This window comes from Capricornis sumatraensis, chromosome X (genome assembly GCF_032405125.1).
Source record: "Capricornis sumatraensis isolate serow.1 chromosome X, serow.2, whole genome shotgun sequence".
NCBI classification, from domain to species: Eukaryota; Metazoa; Chordata; class Mammalia; order Artiodactyla; family Bovidae; genus Capricornis; species Capricornis sumatraensis.
Window position 1 is genome coordinate 46,369,648 of NC_091092.1, and position 15,523 is coordinate 46,385,170.

Consider the following 15,523-nt stretch of genomic DNA (forward strand, 5'->3'; position numbering starts at 1 on the left):
CAAAAGATTATGCTCATCCCCATTCACTAAATGAAGATCTGTTATTAGCTGTGTGGCCTTAGATAGGGGCTTCCCAGGTGGCACTAGTGGTAAAGAATTCGCCTGCTAATGCAGGAGACATAAGAGATGTAGGTTAGATCCTTGGGCTGGGAGGACCCCCTAGAGGAGGGCATGGCAACCCATTCCAGTATTTCTGCCTAGAGAATCTCATGAACAGAGGAGCCTGGCAGGCTACAGTCCAGGGGGTGGCAAAGAGTCGACATGACTGAAGTGACTCAGCATGTACGTATGCTGGTATCTAAACTTTATCTTTGTTTTAAAATTGGGAAGAAGATTACTGCCTATATCAAGGATTATCGTAAGGATTATGGAAACACAGGTAGCAACTGACATTTAAAAATTGTCTAGTAGCTCTTATTATGATGAAACCTGAAATACTTCCACTTCATTACCTGAATTGGTAAACTTCATTACTGAAGTTGGAGTCATAAAACAGAAAAATGCATCTTCAAAGTGATCTGAGTGATCATTGGGGAAGCCATAAGAAAGATTCCTTGAAGTTCATTGTCTTCTAGTATTCCATCCCCTAGAATCTGATCTCAAGTCATAAAAGCAGGAACAAAAAGAATTCACCATGGGGAAAAAACAATCTCATCTTTGAGGTCCTCTAGAGAAACTATAAATACTCTCTGATGTTCTGTGCGAAAACCACCATGTGTGAGTGGTGGGCCCGATTAATGAGGAGAGAGTTTTGTGAAGGTAACAAGTTCTGAGACTGAAGGAAGTTGGGGAAGGGAAATTCTATAGAACTCTCCAGAATGAGGGGTCCCCACGCCTGACAACTCATCAGAATCACTGGGGGCACCTGACGTATCATCTACATTCGTGCAGAACACACTCTGGATCTCCTCACTCAGACGGCTTGGGAGGGCCACCTGAGCATCTGTACTTTAGAAACAAAACAAACCTCAAGATAATGATGACAGTCGCTCCTCACAATCGGCATACAGAGGATTGGTAGAGAATGCGACACTCAGAATATGATGTCTGGGGACTTCCCTGGTGGTCCGGTGGCTGGGACTCTACTCTGCCAATTCAGGGAGCCTGCATTCCATCCTTGGTCAGGGAACTAAATCCCACATGCTGTTGCGCTCAGTTTGTCTCTTATGCCTCAGAACTCTCTTCTAATGTAGATATTATGTTTTGCGTCTTGACAGATGAGGGAGTGGAGGCCCAACAAAGTGAACTTAGCCAAGGCCACACAGACAGTAAGTGGCAGGGTCATGATTCAAACTCTTATCTGACTGGATCCAAAGTCTGTGTTCTTAACCACTCCACCATGCCACTCTCCTGGCTGGGAACACCTTCCACTAGTCCTCAGTCCCCTAGATAGGCTGAAGTGATGTGTAAATGGATCTCTGGCCTGGCAGATGGGCTATCTTTGCTTTCAATGTATGTAGCGCAGAGAAATTCCACCCAAAGAAATATGGATCAGGAAGTCTGGAGACCAGCTCATCCCTTACCCCAACAATGGTGTCTATGAACTGCCTGCTTGCTTTCTTGACTTTGTCGTTTCTCTCTCAACTTATGTACCCAGAAGCAGCTGTCTTCACTGTGGACCAATGCACAGCAGAGGAGACCCAGACAGACTTGGCATGGCTTGCCCATTGTCAGGTCCACAAGTCTACAGACTGCAGCTGGGGCTCAGTTGGCTTTCCTGACAGTGACAAAGTAGCTTGGAAGACTGAGGAGGAGACCAGCCCAAGAATAGCCTGGATTGTCCAGCTGGTGGCCTGAAGCCAAGCGGGCACTGTGCCAAGGCCACAGCTGGCTGCTGCTTCCTTACGCATTATGGCAGAGTGTTTGTGGAAAGCCAACAGGATGGCACTTTGTGGAGGGCAACCAGGATACTTTTGACTGTGCTGTGTATTCTAATAACATATGAGCTGTAAAATGGATGCAGGTCACAAAGGCAAGAGAACAAGCAGAAATGAGACAGAATGAAGATGGATTTGATGGCCAACCACACGCAAGTCATTTGTGTATTTCCGTTTCCTCTGACTTCAACAGTGATGATTATATGTGAGTTTAAACCATGGTATGTGCAGGTTCTCTGCAACACTAATGTGGTATGGATGGTGAGAGTTTTGCAATCACAAGAGAAATGAGGGAAGACTGAGGCTCTGTTCTGCAGGCCTCAGCTCTACCCCTGAAAGAATGTATGACTTTCTGCTAAATCATTTCTACTCTCTTTGAATCAATATTCCCATGTGAAGGAATGAAGGGACTGGACTAGAACACTGGGTTTCAAATTGCGTCTCTCAGAACCCCCTCAGGAAGCACTGTTGGGGGAGATACAGGTGAGAATTACTCAGGCTCTACCTTCCCTTTACTGCCTTCAACCAGAGGGCTCCGTGGTTAAAATAATTTTGAAAACCAGTGAACTCAATGGTCTGTAGAGCTGATCCTGCAGAAATTCTATGGTCTCCACGTGCTATGAGGCAGTATCCTTGGACAGGCTATGCCCTTGAGACATCTCTTACCTGGATGCTGAATTATACACATTCATACACAAGCGCACTTCTCTGTGGGAAAGGGTTAATAGTTTGCATCAGATTCTCAAAGGTATGCATGAGCCCTCCTAGCAGAATTGCAGAATGTTTAGAAGGCTCCACACCATAGAAATCCATTGTACTATAAATCTGACTTGGGTATAAATAAGGACATTAGGATACATCTAAAAAGAAAGAAGAAATCAAAAGGAAAAGAAAGCAAGAGATCAGTTCACATCTAATCTAGCCCATCAGAATTAGAGAAATCATCACAATAGAGTCTCTCCATAGACGAGACTGAGAGCATTGTCCAAGCTCATTAAAACCCGTTACAGTAAGGAGAAACAATTCCTACTTCCATAAGACACTCTCAAAATGCATAGCTGATTTCCTGGCATTCAGAAAGGCTTGGCACAACTGCTGCGAACTATGTAGGGGAAAGGTGGTTCAAGAATGAGGAGGCACAGAAACAGATTTACTTTGTACTTCCACATCAGACTGATGTCCAACTCAAGACCAAGAACACAGATGGGAATTAAAAGTCCAGCTGCCAGAAACACAATCTCCATTTGACTTCTTTGGCACATAGTAGTCACTCAATAAATACTTGCTGATGAGTTAAGAGACTCTCCCCAACCAATCACTGGTTGGAATATTAAACACTTTTAGGCCCCCAAAGTCCTTTTTCATATGACATGAGATCCCTACTCTAACTTTCTGGGCATCTGCCAAGACTCCACTCCGGGCCAGGCCCTCTGACCACTCCTTTGCTGGACGACTCTCAGCATGGCTGTGGTTGCAGACTGCAGTGTGGCAGTTTGGAAAACAAATTACCTGGGGACGAGTTAATGAGTGTCCTGGGACATTTGCCATAGAGATTATGGTTCCTTTGGCACTGGCTAGCCAACCCACATGGAACTACCTTCGTGGGGTGATGTGCCTGGGTGACTCTCAAGGCTTGGCCTAGCACATGCCTGGGGCTTTCTCTGCGTCCCCACCTCGCCACAGCAGCCCACACCTACACAAACTCTCTTGGTACTTACACTACCTTGGGTTGCTGGATTTACCTGATCTGCAGTTATCTGACCTCCTTTGTTACACTGCATACCACATGACAATAAAGAGAAAACAAATCAAAAGAATCTTCATTGTTGGTGTTTTCCTTCTAGAAAATCCTTATTTAGCTGGTCTTATATATCTCATTTCTAAACACAGCAACCCACTCCATTATTCTTGCCTGGGAAATCCCACGGACAGAGGTGTCTGGAGGGCTACAGTCCATGGGGTCGCAAAGAGGAAGACACAATTTAGCGACTGAGCATGCGCACACCTCTACATGTCTAGAAAAGCAATATGGATAACTAGAAAGTTGTTTCTATTTTACCACTTAACACCTCTTTGACTTTGATCAGGATCAACCAGCTATGCCTTTGTTTCATCATCTGTAAGATGGGAATAGAAATAATGCCACATATTCATACACATGGGCTCCAAAATCACTGCAGATGGTGCTGCAGCCATGAAATTAAAAGACGCATGCTCCTTGCAAGAAAAGTTATGACCAACCAAGACAGCATATTAAGAAGCAGAGACGTTACTTTGCCAACAAAGGTCCAGAGTCAAAACCATAGTCAAAGCTATGATTTTTTTAGTAGTCATATACAGATGTGAGAGGTGGACTATAAAGAAAGCTGAGCACTGAAGAACTGCTGCTTTTGAACTGTGGTGTTGGAGAAAACTCTTGAGAATCTCTTGGACTGCAAGGAGATCCAATCAGTCCATCCTAAAGGAAATCAGTCCTAAATATTCATTAGAAGGACTGATGCTGAAGCTGAAACTCCAATACTTTGGCCCCCTGATGTGAAGAACTGACTCATTGGAAAAGACCCTGATGCTGGGAAAGATTGAAGGTAAGAGGAGAAGGGGACGACAGAGGATGAGATGGTTGGATGGCATCACCCACTCAATGGACATGATTTTGAGTAAGCTCCGGGAGTTAGTGATGGACAGGGAAGCCTGACGTACTCCAGTGGATGGGGTCACAAAGAGTTGGACACAACTGAGCAACTGAACTGAACTGATTCATACCTATATTTGGCAAATACATACCTGTTAACAAGCTACTGTCAGCCTTTATGCTTGGCACAAAGCATAGACATAGAATCATTTTCATTAAATTAATGAAGGAACAAATGAATGAATACCAGGATTATACGGTACAGGACCAAGGTATCAATGTGTAGGTGACCTTCTCTATTCCCCTTGAGGTCCAATATTGCTGACAAGGTATTTTCCTACATTGTAAAAGTGAGCCTGATGTAAAAATTGTCACTGGAAGCATGAACGTTCTGGAATGATTCAAGAGACTCTGTACTAACTACATGATTTAGGGCGCTGAGTATAGATAAGAGAGGATGGTGTATCGTGTTCTAAAATTAAGAATTTCAAGATGGCGGCAGCAGAGCATTAAAACAAGTAAAGAACACACACCCTGAAGAGACGGCTAAAGATCAGAAATTTCGTTAGTCATAGCCAATAAAAGTGAGTGTTAAAGAACAGCTGTTTTTATTTTTGGTATTTGAATGAATAGAAGTTTTTAAAATTAATTTTGATGTATCAACTCTTTCAATCATTTCTTTGTGATTCCTGTTTTTCTACCTCTTGTAAACTCCGACAATGATTACACAGCAAGAGGATATGAAAGCAAAGATTAATTTACCTGTGTGTGAGGAATATTTCATTTAATTTCTTAGTTTAATATAAAGTTGATGAGACAATGACTTATAAACCAAATCACAGGGAGAATACTTGTTCCTTCTATAATTTATAGGAAATACTATCTGTTGTAAAATTCAGTGGCATTTTTTTGTCTAAGCAATCCCACTGGGTCATAATTTAAAACTAGTTAAAAGTTTTCCAAGCTAAGAAGAATTGGAAATAAATGAGTTTCCTTACTTCCTTTAATTCTTTTGTGGACCAAACCCCTTTTCAGAGCTCTGATTAAGTGTTGGCACTCTGAAGACAGAGAGATAAAGATATCTGAAGACAGAGAGTTAAAGATACTATCCAAGTAAACAGAGAGCATCAGAAGGGCTAGATATGACATGCAAACAACAAGAAATGAGAGAAAAACAAATGCTATCCTCAAAATATGCCAAAGCACAGAGAAATAGAAAGCACAAAGCAGACTGATATCTACCTTAGACAAAATGTTTAAACCCTAGTTCCTGAAAGGGGACTGAGGTAGATGTAGCAGGCAAGGAAATTTCTTCAGGTGGAGAAATGGGCATATGGAGACAAAGTTGCATAAATAATGTGTGTGTTTTTGTTTCGCCCTCTAGAATAGAAAATCTATGAACACAGAACCTTGGTTCTGTTGTTCACAGCGGTATACCCAGTGTCTCACTGTAAATAGCCACTGAATGAATGAATGGTGCTCTATTCTAGAACTCTTTCTGGTATGACTGGGAAAGAAATAGGGATGATGAAAGTAGAGACTAAGTAAAGTGGAGACAAACTGGGCAGAGTTGTGCATATCATGCCAAGCAGTTCAGGCTTTATTCTGTATAAGCAAAATGGAGCCATTGAAGACACTTAACAGGAAAGTGTCACAGTCACCTGTGAGCCAGTCAATGGCTTCTGAAGGAAAGGTTGGGGTGTGGGGGAAGGTGGAGGAGGACTGACTGGAGGTGAAGAGGACTTCTGAGTTATTGGTGTCACTGATGTTTGAGATCAAGAGAACATGATGCAGCCATGAAATTAAAAGATGCTTACTCCTTGGAAAGAAAGTTATGACCGACCTAGATAGCATATTAAAAAGCAGAGACATTACTTTGCCGACTAGGGTCTGTCTAGTCAAGGCTGTGGTTTTTCTAGTTGTCATGTATGGATGTGAGAGTTGGACTGTGAAGAAAGCTGAGCCCAGAAGAATTGATGCTTTTGAACTATGATGTTGGAGAAGACTCTTGAGAGTCCCTTGGACTGCAAGGAGATCCAAGCAGTCCATTCTGAAGGAGATCAGCCCTGGGATTTCTTTGGAAGGAATGATGCTAAAGCTGAAACTCCAGTACTTTGGCCACCTCATGCGAAGAGTTGACTCATTGGAAAAGACCCTGATGCTGGGAGGGATTGGGAGCAGGAGGAGAAGGGGAAGGCAGAGAATGAGATGGCTGGATGGACTCTATGGACATGAGTTTGGGTAAACTTCGGGATTTGGTGATGGACAGGTAGGCCTGGAGTGCTGTGATTCATGGGGTCGCAAAGAGTCAGACACAACTGAACAACTGAACTGAACTGAACTTAGTGGGGATGGAGATGATGTCTATTTAAGGAATAAACTCAAGAACTTTGCAATGGAACAGATTTGGGAGAGGTTGGTGACACAGAAGGAAACATCTAGGCAGACTTCCAGCTTCCTAACTTCTTCAGTGGAATCACAAAGGCTTGACCTACATGGTGCAGGGCAGTGTGTGGAGGAAGATGATCAATTATGACAGATAATTGCACTATAGCAAGAGAACTTCTACAATGCCTGGAAAATAAAATGAGTTTGTGGGATGTCATAATTTTGAAACTTGTCACAAAATAGCAAAGCACAGTTTTCATTACTAACATCATTTTCTTACAAGAGCATTCACTTCTGAACCCCAAACACACTATATTAAGGATGTCTTTTAATCACCAAATCGTTACAACAAATTGGAAAACTAATAGCTTGTCAGTGCCTCCAATACACAACTAACCACAGGAGCAGGAAACTCAATTTGAAATTCTAACACCAAAGGAAATCCTGAAAGCCACCTGATTCAGTGAATGTATGTTCATCAGTCCTGCTTTGCTGGCAGTCAAGTTACTCAAGCAAAGTAATGAAGCCCACTAAAAAAATATATTTATTTATTTGACTGCACTGGGTCTTAGTTGCAGCATGTGGTGATATAGTTCCCTGACCAAGGATCAAACCTGGGCCCCCTGCACTGGGAATGTGCAATCTTAACCACTGGACTACCAGGGAAGTCCTTCGAGTCCATTTTTGACTAGTTGATGAACCTGCCCAAAGGATTATGTATGCAAATGGCAACAATCTTGGACTAAAAGAAATGAAAGTCACAGAGATCTGAGTGCACATGCGTGCACACCTAAGTATACCAAGTGCCATAACAACAAAATGGAGAGAAGGAAAGGATGGCCAGCCTGTGTGAGCACTGACTACATTTTGACCACTTTTATTGTGTTGGCCAAAAAAGTATGACTTTTTCATATGATCTTAGTGGAAAAACCCAAACGAATTTTTTGGCCAACTTAATACATCCACCACTCTCCTTAAATTCTCAGAACAGGTTGAACCAACAGGAAGGTAGGTGAGATCTGTTCATAAGTTTCCTGAGTGCCAGGTAAGTGTTTTACTCACCATTACACCATACTCTTGAGCACAGTGTGTGACACATGGCTGAATTTTCTTAAAATAATTGAAACAAGAGAGGGAAGGAGGGCAGGCATCAGTCCCCTTTTACACTAACTTCAGACAGCTAGGAAGAGATGCCACTGGGGTTTATATGCTCTTTGCCCCCATGGCCTAAACTGTGTCTACTCTGCCATACTGTTTCTTAAAAGTGTATTGGGTCTGAGTGGAAATGTTCTCGAACAAGAAGGGTCAAAGACTTTCCTGGAAGACTGTGGGAGCATCTAAATTGGCACTACTTCTGTACCCCATCCACCTTCAGACAGAGGGCACATTTCTTCTTCCCCTGCTATCAGTGAGACAGAGACAGAAATTTCTGATTGCACAAAGCACCCAGTGGGCCTGTGATATCTACTAGCAACTAACAAGTCCACTTGGGGATGGGCAGATGAGAACTTCTAAACGTACCTTTCTCTTTTGGATTATTTATTCTAGTTCTGTGAAAACTGTCATGGGGAATTTGCTAGCCCCCATCAATCAAAACCCCATAAATAGGTTAGCTCAGTGGAAAAGGGCTCAAGAGGCCAAGAGTTGAGTGTGTGCAGTACTGAAGAAGGGATTGAGTAAAGACTGGAAGAATATGAAAAGCTGACTATGGTGCTTACAGAACTTGGGTGCTCTCTACAATTAATTGCTACAAATCCTGTAACTCTCTACAATCAATGGCTGGGTACAGGATGAGTTGGTGAAAAGAGTACGAGTGGCACAGATAGTGGACCTTAGCCCTCTATAGGGAAGATGGGATTGGAGAGCTGGATTTGATTTTGCATCACTGTTCATTGGCTGCATTGCTTTCTCTCTCAAAACAAGAAAAAAATTTTTTTTCAAAGCCTGAACTTGTATTCATGGCATAGACAGTGGATCTCTCTGGGTGGCACTATTAATATTTGTTTCATTTTATAATCTAGCCTGCAATGGATCCCCCAACCCTGAGAACAAGGACTCAAGCAAGACTGCCACCGTGCATAAGCCCCATCTCTATAGTCCTGCCAAGTCACCATTCTGAGACCCCATTCTTTTCAGTGAGTCACTATCTCCACTTCTAAGTCTTTATCTCTTAAATATTTAGTGCAAGTTAGGAGAAACCCTCAATACTGTAGGAAAAGTCTAACAGATCAGATCGGCATGATATGGGCTTGGGAAACTAATAGCGAGGATTTCATTTACTTGTATTACATTGTACATTTTTACCATTCATCACAGCTCACTAAAGGAGGGTGAGGATGTGCACACAGGCTCCATTGTGGCATCAGCACGGTGGCAGGCTCTGCAGAAGACACGTGGCTGAATCAGATGCATTGCTGTCCCCATGGACCTCAACAGTGCGAGCAAGTGCTGTGACCACAGCTGCTCTTCATTCTCAAACCCAAAAATCTGAACATGAAGAGTGACTAAAAGTTTCCGCACCTCTTCTGGTGCCAGGGGCCATCTGGAAAGTAGAGTTTAGAGGCTGAAAGACTAAAGTTTCTGGGCCAAGCTGATGGTCATGCCCAGGGATTGGGTGAAAAACATCTTCCCTCAGCACCTTTCAGAATGATTATTTCAAAGCTCCCTTTTTCATGGAAGAACAACCACGAAGAGAACAACACTGCCCATGTTTGTGGCATTTCACTGCATACTTAGGGTGTGTTATCTCCTTTGAGGGTCACAGCCAGCCTGTAACATGTACAGAGGAGGCAAGATACTGTCTCCATGTGCCAGAAGAAGGCATGGCCTCAGAAAGTGAAGTTCAATGTCTTGTCCAAGATCACACACCTTGCAAATGGCAAAGCTGGGATTCGAACCCAGAGTTTCTGAATCTGAGCTCTTCTACTACACCAGTTTCAACGTGCCAGAGGACTGCACAGAAAAGGACCTTCAGCATGTTTGGGGATTCTGGGGAGGTTCCTTGGATAAGGAAGGATTTGAACTGGGATGATAGGAGTGGATTATTTTTTGCCTGACAGATCCAGAGGAGCAAAAGGATGCTGAAGACAGAATGGTGTGGACAAAGGGAGGTGGTGAAAAATCATGGCAGTTGACAAGAAAGCTGAAAACAGTGACTGGGGCTGCAGGAGAGCAGACCCGTGAGAAGAGAGGCTGGAATTGAGGGTAAGAGCAAAGTCATGAAGGACTTCTTGACTTTAGGACAGTAAAAGACTGCATCTGGCAGGCATCAGGTGGTGCAGAGGTCCAAGAACTGCAATGGGCAAGACCACTGTGCTCTACTTGAGTAAGTGTACACATGCAGCAGTGTGGAGGATATACTGGAAAGGCACAACTTTGCCCACTATAGGAAAATGGGATTGGAGGGAGCTGTCCCAAAATGGGATCTGGGACCTGCCAGACTAGATTCTGTTTCACTGTTCATTGGATGCTTCTCAAAATTTGTTTTTGAAATCTGGACTTGTATTCATGGCCATTCACTGGCCATTGCTATCTGCAGCCTGGCTTTCGAGCAGTATATTACTTGAGTTAGACACAGGACCCCAAAAAGCTTCTGGGTCCTGGGGACCACCCCAGAGGAAGGCCCACTTTTTCGCTTTCCAAATGAATTACACTTATATGCTTTTTCTCTAAGTATCTGTGTAAGAACTAGCAACGGTTAGCTCTATTTTAAAGAAAAATGAAAAGTATTTGTGAGAACTTCCTGTAGGGTAGGGGAGAAAGGTCACTGAAAATGCATTAAGGTGCGCTACTAGCAGACAGACGGAATGACATTTTGGAGAAAGAAAATGGGCACAAGAACACTTTGGGGATTTGATTGTTGAAATTATAGTCCTCTTCTCCATGGTCAAATGGAATAAAAGGTCAGAGCTACCATTTTCTCCACAGAAAGCTGCTGAAGTGATCATTTTAATATGGATGGGTTCCACAAATAAAAAGAGGTTTTCCGGTGCTCTGCAAAAGAGCTGCTTTTACAACAGCAAACATTCAAACTATTTAAGATCCTAACTATGACCCAGTGCAGATTTAAAATATTCGAAATACTAACAACAGGACTTCCCTGGTGGTTCAGTGGTTAAAACATCACCTTCCTTCCTACAGGGGGTGCAGGTTAGATCCCTGTTCATGGAGCTAAGATCCCACAAGCCTTGTGGCCAAAAATTAAAACATAAAACAAGAAATATTCTTAAATTCAATAGACTTTTAAAATGGTCTACATAAAAACAAATCTTAAAGAAAATACTAACAATGAACTGTTTTAACCTGTATATGAGAAACGCAGAAAGGAATTGTTCCAGAAGGTCTGGAAGTTTGTTCGCATGGAGCACACTGGACTCAAACACCACTTGGATAACAATGTGTGAGATTCTCGATTCACATGTCCTGGGTAGGACTTCTTCACCTTCCAAATATCATCAGTGCAATTCACTTTCTTGACATATTAAGTGTTCATCTTTCCCTTAAAGGATTAGTTAAGCTTCCAAAATAGAATGTGTTCTAAGATGAGTAAGGGGTGTTTTTTTGCATTTTTTATTGACATATAATTGATTTACAATGTTGTGTTAATTTCTGCTGTGCAGCTAAGCAATTTGGTTATACATATATTCATATATTCTTTTTCATATTCTTTTCCATTATGGTTTATCACCAGATATTGACTACAGAGGAGGGACCTTTTAAAAGCTATACAGTAGGACTTTGTTGTTTATCTATTCTATATATAATAGTTTGCAGCTGTTAATCCCAAACTCCCAGTCCATCCTTTCACTACTCCCTGATCAACAGTGACAAGTCTTTTCTCTATGTCTATGAGTCTGTTTCTATTTCATGGATAAGTTCATTTGTGCCATATTTTAGATTCCACATATAAGTGATGTCACATGGTATTTGTCTTTCTAAGATGAGGAAAGTATTGAAATATCATCTGTATCTAGCTCAGGGGAAAACAGTGGGAGGCTCCACTGACAACCCACAAAATCTTAAACAATCTTACCTATGATCTACTACTTAAAAGATAAATGGAATCAATACTAAATCAATGGAGGGTGACACTAAACATGAAAATGGTGTGGGGAAAAGTTCTCTATTTGCCACAGCTTATGACTTCCTCCCAGTGGGCTTCCAGTCCTAAGGAATTGGCCATTGACCCACACATGTCTTAAAACACTTTCTTGTGGATATTTTATTGACCTTAATTGGTTGGGACTTACATACCTATGCACAGGTCTCATAATATGTTTGGCTAAAGAGCATGGACATAGGGAATGAAGAAGGGATAATGGAAGGGGTACAGAAGAAAGGGGAGAAAGGAGAACAGAACTAGAGGGAGAAGGAGAGGGGGGACAGAACCAGATGAGGGCCATATGAATCCCACTTGGAAGCCATTTCAAGTCCCTGCTCCCAACCACACAGCACTCACTCTCAAGTCAGTTTCACTTTTGCTGTCCTCATAAGCAGTTGAGGCTGGCTTCCTACTCAGACATTTACAGTGACTGACAAAGATAAGGCTGATATCTTGAACCTGTATTGGCCAAAATGATGGCAGTCATCAGCTACATGTGGCTACTGGAATTTAATTATAAACTAATTAATGTTACATAAAATGCAAAATGCAATTTCCTCACTAGGATTACCCATATCTGATGTGTTCAAAAGCCATATGTGACTAGTAGCTACCACATCAGACAGTGTTGATATAGGACACTTCTGTCACCATAGAAATTTCAATTAGACAGCATTTTCCTAAACTATGATTTTATCTGTGACTTGATGAACCTTCCATAACACTATCTGGATCCTCCCTTTCTGCAGACCTGCATTCTATTTGCTTTTTGCCTTTGGGTGAGTTTAATGTACTTTTCCAACCTGTTTCATCTTCATAGGCTAGCTCTCCTAATTCTCTTAATGTAAGATTATTTGATGGTTTTAATCACCAAGAATGACAACAATAACTAACATTTATTGAATAGTATTATAAATATACCAGGTACACTTTCAAGCACTTGACTTAGAGCATATACTCAATCCTTATAACCTACTTTACAGATGGGGAAACTGAAGTATTGAGAGATTAATATTTTGCCCAAAGTCATATTGTTGGCAGATAGCAGAACCAATATTTTAATCAAGGCAGTTTGACCCCAGAGACATATAGGTTATTGAGTGTTTTAAGGGACCTTGAGATAAAGAAATGAATGAAAGACAGACTTTATGTACTTGAAACCTTACAATTTAATCCAAGAGACTAACAAAATGAGGTAAATAATAAGCTATTAAAAAAACTGACAGCTACCGTGAGGTTTTGGCCCCACAGTAAAGTGTATTTTCTACTTATCATGAAACAGGCTTGTTAAATTATAGGCTTTTGCATGAAGGCTTGTTAAGTGGTAACCCTATCTGCTTTACCTGCAAGAAATATCAGACCAGATGCAAACAACTAACTAACATCTTTGTATTCTCTATGGAAACGCATGCTAAGTCACTTCAGTTGCATCTGACCCTTTGCAAACTCATGGACTGTAGCCCACCAGGCTCCTCTGTCCATGGAATTCTCCAGGCAAGAATACTGGAGTGGGTTGCTGTTTCCTTCTCCAGGGGATATTCCCAACTGAGGGATCGAACCTGAGGTTCATGCTTGGCAGGAGGATTCTTTACCACTAGCGCCACCTGGAAAGCCCCTCTCTGTGAAGATACATTAAGGTCAGAGCTCATCTTCTATGAGAAAACACTGTGACTGCCTAGAGATTAGTCACATCCACGTAGGACAGACTCATGAGACATCATGGGGCAGCAGGCACACTAGCTGGGAAATTGAAATACCTCTATTCCAATATTGGCCCTGCCACTGGTTCACAAGCATTACCAACTGGGAAAGAGTCCATGATTCTGGCTAGATCTTAAGTTGACCTATCAGTAAAATGAAAGAAGTACACAAGGTCAGAAATTTCCAAGTTTGGGTATCTGACTTTCCAGATGGTCAGTATGACAGGATACCTGCCCATTGTTTTTAGATTTTTCTTTCTCAATTCTATGTCCACGATGTCCCTTTTCGCAGCTGACAAAAGAGAGATGAGGGAATTCCCTGGTGGTCCAGTGGTTGGGACTCTATGCTTTCACTGCAGGAGACATGGGCTTGATCACTGGTCAAGAAACTAAGATCCCACAGGGCACGAGGCAAGGAAAAGAAAAACATTTTTTTAAAAGAGAAAGAGAGACAGTCCTCTGACCACCCTGAATTTTACTATGGAGCTTTATCTCAGGGAATAAAATCCTTGAGAGTACAAAACAACAAAATAAGATTCAAGAACATGGAATTCCTGAGGAAGAGTCCGCATAGAGCAAACCCAAGAGTGTTAGAGTAAGAAATATTGATAAGGGAGGGCATTTATTTCATCTGGTGACAAATCATGGCAGACTCCATGCCCTTATTGACCCATCTTTATGTTAGAATTTCAATAGTACTACTTGTCACAGGAGAATATAATCAAATCAGAGTTAACCAGAAAGGCAATCTTGGCTGATTAGTTTGACACTGAGGACTGGTTTCACTACTGAGGTTATATGGTGGACGTTTTCCATAAACTGAATGACCAAAATGAACATTTCCAAGGTTATGATGAAAATACACATAAAGTATATAATTAATATACTGAAAAGTGAAAAATACATCCTTTAAAACAACTTAAAGTCATGCTTTATATATGTAAAAACAGTGACATGTGAACAGTTACACAGGTTTCAAAATAATTTATCTTTTTAGGTGGACTACAAACAAAAAAAATTGAGGAACTAGATGTCAGATATTAAAAACCTTTCCATGCTCGCTTTGGCAGCACATATACTAAAATTGGAATGATACAGAGAAGATTAGCATGGCCCCTGCGCAAGGATAACACGCAAATTCGTGAAGCGTTCCATATTTTTACAAAATGAAAGAGCATGAGAAAATACTTGAGGAGATAATAGTTGAAAAATTCCCTAAAATGGGGAAGGAAATAATCACCCAAGTCCAAGAAACCCTAAGAGTCCCAAACAGCATAAACACAAGGTGAAACGCCCCAAGACACATATTAATCAAATTAACAAAGATCAAACACAAAGAACAAATATTAAAAGCAGCAAGGGAAAAACAACAAATAACACCCAAGGGGATTCCTGTAAGGATAACAGCTGATCTTTCAATAGAAACTCTTCAGGCCAGAGGGAATGGCAGGACATACTTAAAGTGATAAAAGAAAATAACCTACAGCCCAGATTACTGTACCCAGCAAGGATCTCATTCAAATATGAAGGAGAAATCCAAAGCTTTACAGACAAGCAAAAGCTGAGAAAATTCAGCACCACCAAACCAGCTCTCCAACAAATTCTAAAGGATCTTCTCTAGACAGGAAACAAAGAAAGGGTGTATAAACTCAAACCCAAAACAGTAAAGTAAATGGTAATGGGATCATACTTATCAGTAATTACCTTAAATGTAAATGGGTTGAATGCCCCAACCAAAAGACAAAGACTGGCTGAATGGATACAAAAACAAGACCCCTATATATGTTGTCTACAAGAGACCCACCTCAAAACAAGGGATGCATAC

At 41.6% G+C, this 15,523-nt stretch overlaps 1 non-coding gene across 1 annotated transcript; it reads left to right on the top strand.

Moving 5' to 3' along the window:
• The first annotated feature begins 14,752 nt into the window (after nucleotides 1-14,752).
• On the top strand, nucleotides 14,753-14,859 carry LOC138072120 (U6 spliceosomal RNA). Its single transcript, XR_011144267.1, has one exon. It is a non-coding gene; the product is annotated as a U6 spliceosomal RNA (small nuclear RNA).
• Nucleotides 14,860-15,523: the final 664 nt, after the last annotated feature.